A 9,731-nucleotide genomic window follows, 5' to 3' on the forward strand; every position below is an offset into this window, starting at 1 on the left:
TTTTTATTGTTTTATATATGCTTTCACTGTAGGGTTTCCTCTGAGCACGTCCGAGATTTAGCTTATCTGTCCTGGAAATTTGTATTGTATTTTTCCAAGACATATCTTGTGACATCTTTGATCCAACTTGGATTTCAGTGTGCTTAATCTATAATATAACCAGTTGGAAATTATTCATTTCCTCTGCTGTTATTGATGCTCATTTTAATTCCTTTATGGTTAGGAGGGTATTTTGAAGAGTTTCTGATGTTTTAAACTTGTTTAGATGGGATCTGGGGAGAATGTCAAGGAATGGCAGCAAGCCTTTTGTCTATGTTCACAAGGTTAAGTAGGCAGAGACATGTGAACAGCCATAGATACTGGGCTGGACAGAGGCCTTGCCATAAAAATAGAGGTGAAGAATGACTAAAAAAGATACTCTACTCTGACCTCTGACCCACACATGTACATACACAGCACATACACAATGTTAGAGTTGTGTCTATGTTTATAAATATTCTCTGTAGGCTTGTAAAAATCTGTATTATGTTGCAATCAGATAAGGCATTTTATAATGGCCAGTTCCACCAAGATCAATAGCTCAGGTAATTTCTCTTCTTACTGAGGTTTTTGTTCTCATGATGTATCAATAACAAAAAGAATATCTATTGGCCTGACCACTTACAATAGTTTCTTCTACTTTACCCTACACTTCTGTCATTTTCTCATCTATTTGAATATAGTGCTATTTGTTGCAAACAAATTGAAGCTAGTGTATTTCTTCAAGTGTGTAGATGTTGCAAATAGATGTGGGTGGGTTCAAAATGCCGTAGAAATCTGGGCTGTAGAATGGGATCTTTAAGGTGAAACCTGAAAGTCTGAAATCTCACATGATGAAATTTCCAGTTGGATAAAATGGAATAACAAGCTCCGTAGATACAGTATCACAGATGAAAACAGTGCTAATGGAGTGTGTGTGCTTCTGGGAAACAGTGGGCGAGACTGGTATGTTAACAGGTTTACTGAGAGAAGTGTGAAGGCTAAGGTTTTGAAAATGAGTAATAAGTATGGGTTATTAGAATCGAGAGCCTGCAGGTTAATACCAATAAGAACATTGGGAACTTCTTCAATCAGGATTAATTTTGAAGGGAATCACTCAATAATACATTATTGAACACTTGCTCTAGGCAAGGCCTGCTGAAGGACAAAGAAAGGAATACGGTTTATTATTCCCCTATTAGACTATTTGCCAAGGAGCTGAGATGTGTCAGGCACAAGCATACTAAAGCCACCATTCATCTGTATGCTTTTGTTCAATCTCATGAATCGTTAGTCAACTCCAGCACATAGCACATAAAAATGAATGAATTTTGATCCACGTTATAACATAGGAGGTCCTTGTAAAGCATTCTGTTTAGTGTTAGAAAGCCATGCATGTTAAGGCAAACATTATAATGATTCTACTTATATTTAACACTCAAACAGTCAAATTCACAGTGATAGGAAGGAGAGAAGAAGCTATTGAGGATGCATAAAAGTGGAAACCGTGGGCTATTCATTTATGTTATTGGACACAGTATATGTATTAAGGAAAACTTTATAAATTTTGGGTGTAGATAGTAGTAATCATAATAGCTACATGATGTACTAGGCAATGGCTGCATGATATTGTAAACAATTTAGTGTCACTGCATTCTATTTATAGATTAAATAATAATCTTATTATGTACATAATAAAGGCAAAATAATTCATGTTGGTTTCATTCCTCCTGTACTGATGTTTTTTCTAAATTACCCGATTTCTTAATGTCTTCATCAGGTGCAGCCTGAGATGTAGTATTACCGTGTGCTATTTTTCATGCATTCTTTCCTTGTAAGTGCATTTTTCTTAATGGCTGACTCTAAGGTCAGGCTTTAACCCTTTTCATTTGCTGAATGCCAGACATCACTTTCAAATCTCATACTCATCATTTGGCTATTCACTTCACATCCCTAACGGGGTAACTAATAGCAATGCACACCAGTTGTGTTGTTTATTCCTACCCACATGCAGTCAGCTCTGTTCTCCCACTCTTTGCTGTTCCTCATAGCAATGTCTTCCACACACTTGCTCACTCTGGAGGCCTTTACTAGTCAAGTTGTGTGTGTGTGTGTGTGTGTGTGTGTGTGTGTGTGTGTGTGTGTGTGTGTGTGTGTTCAGTGTGCTACAAAATTATGCATGGCTATAAAGACTCAGATTGCATTCTTCATTCTGTTTAGCATGTAACACTATCCGTCATCAGTTTTTAAAATTTCTGCTTTATTCATTGCCAGACACTCTTGGGGAAATCTTTGTATGTGTGATGGTTGGCTTAAGATACATCAATACTTCAACCTCAAGTGCAAATTCTGTCCACAGATCAGTGTGCCAGTGCTTTGTTTTGATTCCTGTTACTTTGGTAGTAATCCACCTGAATAACTGGCAACAGGTACAGGCCCTGATAGCCCCCCAAAGTGCTTATTTGTGGAAGCTCTGAGGACAACATGCAAAAACCCATTGTATTAGTACGTTTAGTATGTTACAAACATTTCGGTTTTGGATTTAAATAAAAGATCCTAAAATGAAAACCTTAATACTGTAGAAGGATAAGTGCTCAATTAAAATGCAGAAACACGTCCATTGCCTTAGCCTGGCAGTTCAACTGGAACCCTTTGGTAGCCATGGGCTGACTTTCCCATTCCTTGTCCTGATCTAATTTCAATAACTGATATGTAAAGACACAGCAAGATGACCAAATCCCCCACTTGTCTTCGTGTTTAGTTCCTCAAAATCCTAATATTATTTAATGACAGTTATCATCTACAGTTTTTTGAGTATCTATCCACTTCTTGCCATTCTGAGTCATCAAAAGCTTTTTTCTAATCCCTCCCAATGCTGTGATGTGCAAAATACCATCTTCTTGAAGACAGAGGCTGTGTCTAATTAACTTCTGCATACATGTTGGGGCAGATTGAACTTAGATTTAAATTCAAGTTACATAATGTTTTGGAATGGTATTTATCTAACCTGAATATGACTTTGTTTATATTTAATTAGAGACTTAAAGGTTTATACAACAGGTTTATTTAGGGGAATTAATGAGATCTTTATTTTGTCTCTCTTTCTTTTCTCTCTTCCTTTCACTGTTCCTTCTTTACTCTCTTACACTTGCTTTCTACCACTCTACCTTAAAATACATCCGTTACCCTTAGAATATGATGCCCTCTAAGAGAAGACACTGAAGGTCAAGGTTTGTTTTATTTTCATTGCATGGAGAATCTGTGCAGGCCAACCGGATTGTGCCCAGTGTTCTTTCTTTCATGTCTTACTCATAGCCTACCTATGGTGGGTACACATCATATGTTTGAGGAAAATCTTGGTAAGAAGAATAACTCCAATATTGGTAGGTAATGGCACATGCTGGAGAAGCCTAATGACATGAGTTTGATCTCTACAGCCCAGATCAAGGGAGAAGTAAGTGGCTAACTGCCTGAACGTGTCCTGACTTGCACAAATACCTCTTTCTCTGTCTGTCTGTCTGTCTGTCTGTCTGTCTGTCTGTCTGTCTTTCTGTCTGTCTCTTTCTCTCTCTCTGTATCTCTCTCTCCCTCTCTCTCTTTCTCTCTCTGTATCTCTCTTTCTTTTTCTCTCTGTATCTTTCTCTCTCTTTCCCTGCCCCCTCTCTCTTTCTTTCTCCCCCTCTCTATCCTCCTTATCACAACAACACAATATACTTGTAAAACAGAATAACTCCTCTTCTGTTCTTCTTATTCCTCCTCTCCCCCATCTTCTTCCTCCGCCTTCTCTTCCTCCTCTTCCTTTTCTTTCCCTTCCTTATTTTCTGCCCAAGTCTTTTCAGTGATCCGGAACATCAAATTAGAGACAAAATCTATGCCTTCTGACATTTTTTTTCAGGTTCAGCCTTCTCCCTTCTCATCCTTTTTACATCCTGATTCAAGTTGTCCATGATCCAGTGTTCTGGCTTCTGCTCTGCACTGTACCCACTACTATTAGTAAAGAAGTCACAAAGATGCAATTTCTAATCCATGACCAATTGATTCTCTTTCATCTCAGCAAGGCTGTGCCAACAGTTTAGCAATTCTACATGTCCAGAGGGACTTGGCATACTCCAAAATCAATACTGTTTTTATCTTTTGTCTTTATTTAATCAGTCACCAGTAACCATTTCTACTAAAACCAAAAATTGGTGAGGTACAGGCATATTTCTTTTCCAAATATCCATGTAGCTTACTCCATTTCTCCCTTTTCCTGCTTTCTTAAACCAATGCTTTCACATCTACTGAAGCTCTACCTCCATTGCCAGATGTGTCCATTCTTTGCTTTTGCTATGGGAATCTTAAAACATCTTCTATGTACATTGCCAGGGTAGTACTTGCAGGATCTTTGGAATGCCCATTCTCCTTACAACCCTCAACAAACATGGTGCCTAGAGAGTTACAAGTACCCTAGAAGCGTGAAAACAGGTGGTTTTAATCCTTCATCTTTCTTACACACATTTTATACTGCAGATGACCACCACTCTTTAGGATTCTGTAGTACTTTTGTTCTTTGTCTCATCCTACCTACTTCATGGTTTTTCCCCTTTACATGGAAGCTTTATCTAAGCTTAAATTATCTTTGTCACCCTTTAAGATTATTTCTTTTCTAGCATTGTTATGAAGTAGATGTCTCCTCTGGTGCTAACACAAGGGTTAGCATTGCACATAATTTGTCCCTAAATTGTACATGCTGGACAGCTCCCTTGGTTAGCTCCTGGTAACTGTCAAATATTAAACTTTTCAGCCTATACCAAGAAAACTGACTTGGTTGACTTTTAAGCTTGTTTTGTGGGAGAATGTTAGAGAGAAAGAAAGCATAAAAATTCAATTTAAAGATTTGTCTAGTCTCTTTAACTTGCTGCTGATAATTAACAGACCCAGGAAAATAGTCTGGAGGCTTTGCATTGTATCTCTGCTTTTTCTCATTCCCAAGACAATCTTGTAACAGAAAGAGATTTATTGCATTTCTACTATATGCCTGGCATTTAAATAAGCACACGGAATTAATTACTAAATGTACTCTTTAAAACTAACTTTGCTCATTTGTTTTTTAATCTGGTGGAAAAAAAATCTCTTCAAAGTTCAAGATGTTACATATATTTTCTTTCTGTTTTTATTGGATATTTTATTTATTTGTATTCCAAATGTTTTCCCATTTCCCGGCTTCCCCTCCACAAACTTCCTATCCAATAGTTCTTCTGCTTGCTGCTTCTGTGGTGGTGCTCCTCACACCCACCCATTCCCACCTCACAACCTTTGCATTCCCCAAAACTAAGCATCAAGCCTTCACAGGATCAAGGGCCTCTCCTCCTATTGATGCCAGATAAAGTCATCCACTGCTACATGTACAGCTGGAGACATGAGTCCCTCCATATATACTCTTTGGTTGGTGGTTTAGTCCCTGGGAGCTCTGGAGGGTCTGGTTGGTTGATATTGTGGTTCTTCCTATGAGGTTGCAAGCCCCTTCAGCTTCTTCAGTCCTTTCTCTAGTGCCTCCACTGGGGTCCCTGTGCTCAGTCTAATGGTTGGCTGCAAGCATTCCCATCTAAATTTGTCAGGCTCTGGCAGAGTCTCTCAGGGACAGATATACCAGGTTCCTGTCAGCAAGGATTCTTGGCCTCAACAATAGTGTCTGGGTTTGATGTCTGTCTATGGGCTAGGTCCCAAAGTGGAGTAGTCCCTGGGTGGCCTTTCCTTTAGTCTCTGCTCCATACTTGGTATTTGTATTTCCTTTAGACAGTAGCAATTCCAGGTAAAAATTTGGATATGAGTGGGTTGACCCATTCTTCAACTGGAGGACTTGCCTAAACTTTACTTCCCCTTTGTTGGACATTTCAGCTAATCTCAAGCCCTTTGGGTCTTAGGAGCCTCTTGACTTCCTGGTGTGAGGAACTTTCTGGTGGCTAGTTCTGTATCATGCATTGCTACACAGCTCTGTTCAATTTTCTGACCCTCGGTAACATCATCCCTGTCTCCTTCCATACCTGATCCTTACCTTCTTTTCCCTTGTCCTCCATCTTTCCTCCCAAATCCCTCCCACTCTCTACCTCCTGTGAGTATTTTATTTCCCCTTCTTAAAAGAACTGAAGCATTCACAGTTTTGTATTTCTATTTCTTGACCTTCATGTGGACTATGAGTTATATCATGGGCATTCCAGGCTTTTTTCCTAATATCCACTTACCAGTGAATACATATCATGTATGTTCTTTTGTGACTTAGTTACCTCACTTAGGAAGATATTTTCTAGTTCCATCATTGGCATGCAAATTTTATTGTTTTTAATAGCTAAGTAGTACCTCATTGTGTATGTGAACCACATTTTCCATTTCCATTCTTTTCTTGAGGAACATTTGGGTTCCTTCCAGCTTCTGGGTATTATAAATAAGGCTGTTATGATCACAGTAGCTTTACATTGAAGCATCTTTTGGGTATATGCCTAGGAGTGGTATAATTGGGTCCTCAGGTAGTACTAAATTGGATTTTCTGAGGAAGTTCCAGACTGAGTTCCAGAGTGATTGTAGCAGCTTTCAATCCCACCAACAATGAAGGAGTGTTTCCCTTTCTCCACATCCTTGCCAGCATCTGCTGTCACCTGAGTTTTTGATCTTAGCTATTCTGACTGGTATGAATTGGAACCTCAGGGTCATTTTGATCTGCATTTCCCTAACAACTAAGGATATTGAACATTTTTTTTAGCTGCTTCTCACCATTAGATATTTATCAATTGAGCATTCTTTGTTTACCTCTGTACCCCATTTTTAATTGGGTTATCTGGTTCTCTGGCATCTAATTCCTTGAGTTCTTTGTATATATTGGATATTAGCTCTCAGCTGGATATAGGATTGGTAAAGACCTGTTCCCAATCTGTTGGCTGCTGTTTTGTCCTGTTGACATTGTCCTTGACCTTAGATAAGCTTTGCAATCTTATGAGGTCCCATTTGCTGATTCTTCATTTTAGAGTGTAAGTTATTGGTTTTTTGTTAAGGAAATTTTCCCCTGTATCCAGGTGTTCGAGGCTCTTTCCCACTTTCTCTTCTATTAGATTCAGCATATTTGGTTTTATATGGAGGTGCCTGATCCATTTGGACTTGAGATTTGTGCAAGGAGATAAGAGTGGATCAATTTGCATTCTTCAACATACTGACTTCCAGTTGAACCAGCAACATTTGTTTAAGATGATGTCCTTTTTTCATTTAATATTTTTAGCTCCTTTGTCAAAGATCAAGTGACCAAAGGTGTGTGGGTTCATTTCTGTTTCATTGACATACCTGCCTGTCTCTGTACCAATACCATTTGGTTTCTATCACAACTGATCTGTAATACAGCTGAATGGGGTAACCCAGTCACAGAAGAACACACATGCTATGCGCTCACTGATAAGCACATACTAGCCCAACGAGCTCTGAAAACCAATAACTTACACTCTAAGATGAAGAATCAGCAAATGGTTGCCTTAAAGATAAATATTCATTGCCTCAAGGTTCTATAAGCTGCAAATCTGAAACCAAAATGTCACCAGAGGTGATTTCTTTTACACGTTCTCAGGGAGATGAAGATCCTTGTCTCCTACTGTGTGCTGGTCCATGGCAATAACACTTGGTGCTTCTTTGGGCTTGTAGTAGTCCTGTCACTGGAGAATCTGCCTTTGTTTCTCCATGTTATTTTGACTGTGTGTCTGGAACTGTGGAGTATCTCCTGATAAGGATACTAGTATTTGAGTTTCACTGTAGTCTAGTGTGACCTTTTCTTAATTTGATTGCATCTAAGAAAACATATAAAATTGAAATATCATCATATTTTCAAATGACAGGGATGAAGCTGTATTACCTAGACATGTAACGTTCAATCCACAGCATTAACTAAGTGGACTTGTAAGAAAATTGTAATAACGTAATAATAGGCAATATATGCTTTTGGTTTACCGGACAAGGACTTAGGTACTTTTTTCTTTTATAAATTGGCTTAATAAATAGTTTTTGGTGATATAAGTTGCTTCTCCTGTCATCTCCAGATTCAGCAGTAATGCTGCCATCCCACTGCATTCATTAGTGATGGCTATGGGGATACTAAAAGGTTTCACATTTTTCCAGGTAAAGAGCTAGGCTGACATGGCTGGGCTTGAAAGTCAACTCAAATCCATAGGCAGTCATCTCATCCAGCCTGGAACTTGCTCCTGAAGCCAGTGACAACTTGGACTCCTTTTCCAAGTCAAGTCTGAAGGGCCTTTGCCTTCCTTCTTGTTCTGATGTAAAACTTCTTGCATCCCTGAGTTTGCTTGCCTGAGGCTCTTAGAACCAGTGCTGACCTTCCTCAGTTCAGCTACCTGCAGCCAACTAAGAGTAAACTGAACACTGGGACCCCAGTGCAGGTGCTAGAAAAAGGACTGAAGGAACTGCAAGGGTCTGCAACCCCATGGGAAGAACATTATCAACTAACCAAACCCTGCACAACTTTCATGGATCAAAACACCAATCAATGAGCACACACGGAGAGACTCATGGCTCCAGAGGATGGCACTGTCTGGACATCAATGGGAGACGAGGCCTTTGGCCCAGTGAAGGCTCATTTTCCCAGTGTAGGGGAACGAACGTCAAGACACTGAGGTGGAGAGGGTGATTGGGAGCTAGTGCACCTTCAGGGAAACAAGAGGAGGGGGAGGGGGAATGAGAGCAGGATGGAAAGGGACTAATATTTGAATGTAAATACAGAAAATATTCATTATAATAGTAATAATAAAAGAAAAAAAAAAGAGTAAGCTGGAATTTTCCTTGGAGCTGAGCTCTTGCTCAAGGCAGAGTTTCAATGCCAGCTTCTTCCTTCAGAATCTGTGGCTAATACGCTGTGTATTTGCAGAACAGCATGAGACCTTCTTGCCTTGCCTATTTGACCTTAATGTTTCACACAGTATTTGAAGAGAATTTGTGTTATTCTTCTTCTCACCTAGGCATAAATCAGAAATGCCTGTTGGGCAAAGGAAGAAAACCACATTTTTGTTGTTATTTATTTGATGGTTTACAAATTTTAACAATTCTGTGTTGCAACAAGCAAAAAATAAACAGAAAATACAAAGACACCCAAAGGTATAGTTAATGACCCTTCTCTACAGGACTGGCTCTGTACACACACGTATGTTGAAATTGCTAGTAACTTCAATTCACCCTTCTGCTTTTTCCTTCTTCTTACACATTTAAGTGAGCATCAAATAATATAGACATTTAGATTTCTTAGTAATCAACAGATTCATATTATGTAATGTTGAAATTTTCTATTTTACACTTGTTAATATGTTATATATGTATAATAAATAAAAATCATTGTCATGATAATCTTTGGGTTTTTCTCTAGTGCAATTACTCTCTTGTTATATATAATTCAGTTAAAGCACTAAACATTCTCCATGTGACAACCTCTCAAAGGCATACTTTTGCTTCTAACATTTGCATATGCAACCTGGTCCTTGACACTCTCTTTAATGGACTGTTTAAATTTAAGCTAACATGTTTTCTACCCTTTCCACACCATTATCTCTACGTGTGCACACCTTATTCTCACTTTGTGAAAATACCATTATTCTTATCTCTCAGCTTCCTAGAATCTCTTAGCTTCCCGAGAAGCTCTTTCCTCTACTGCATCCACTGACCTCCTCCCCACAAACCCTTCCTGTTCACTTTAG

The sequence above is a fragment of the Micromys minutus genome (genome assembly GCF_963924665.1).
Source record: "Micromys minutus genome assembly, chromosome: 1".
Lineage (NCBI taxonomy): Eukaryota > Metazoa > Chordata > Mammalia > Rodentia > Muridae > Micromys > Micromys minutus.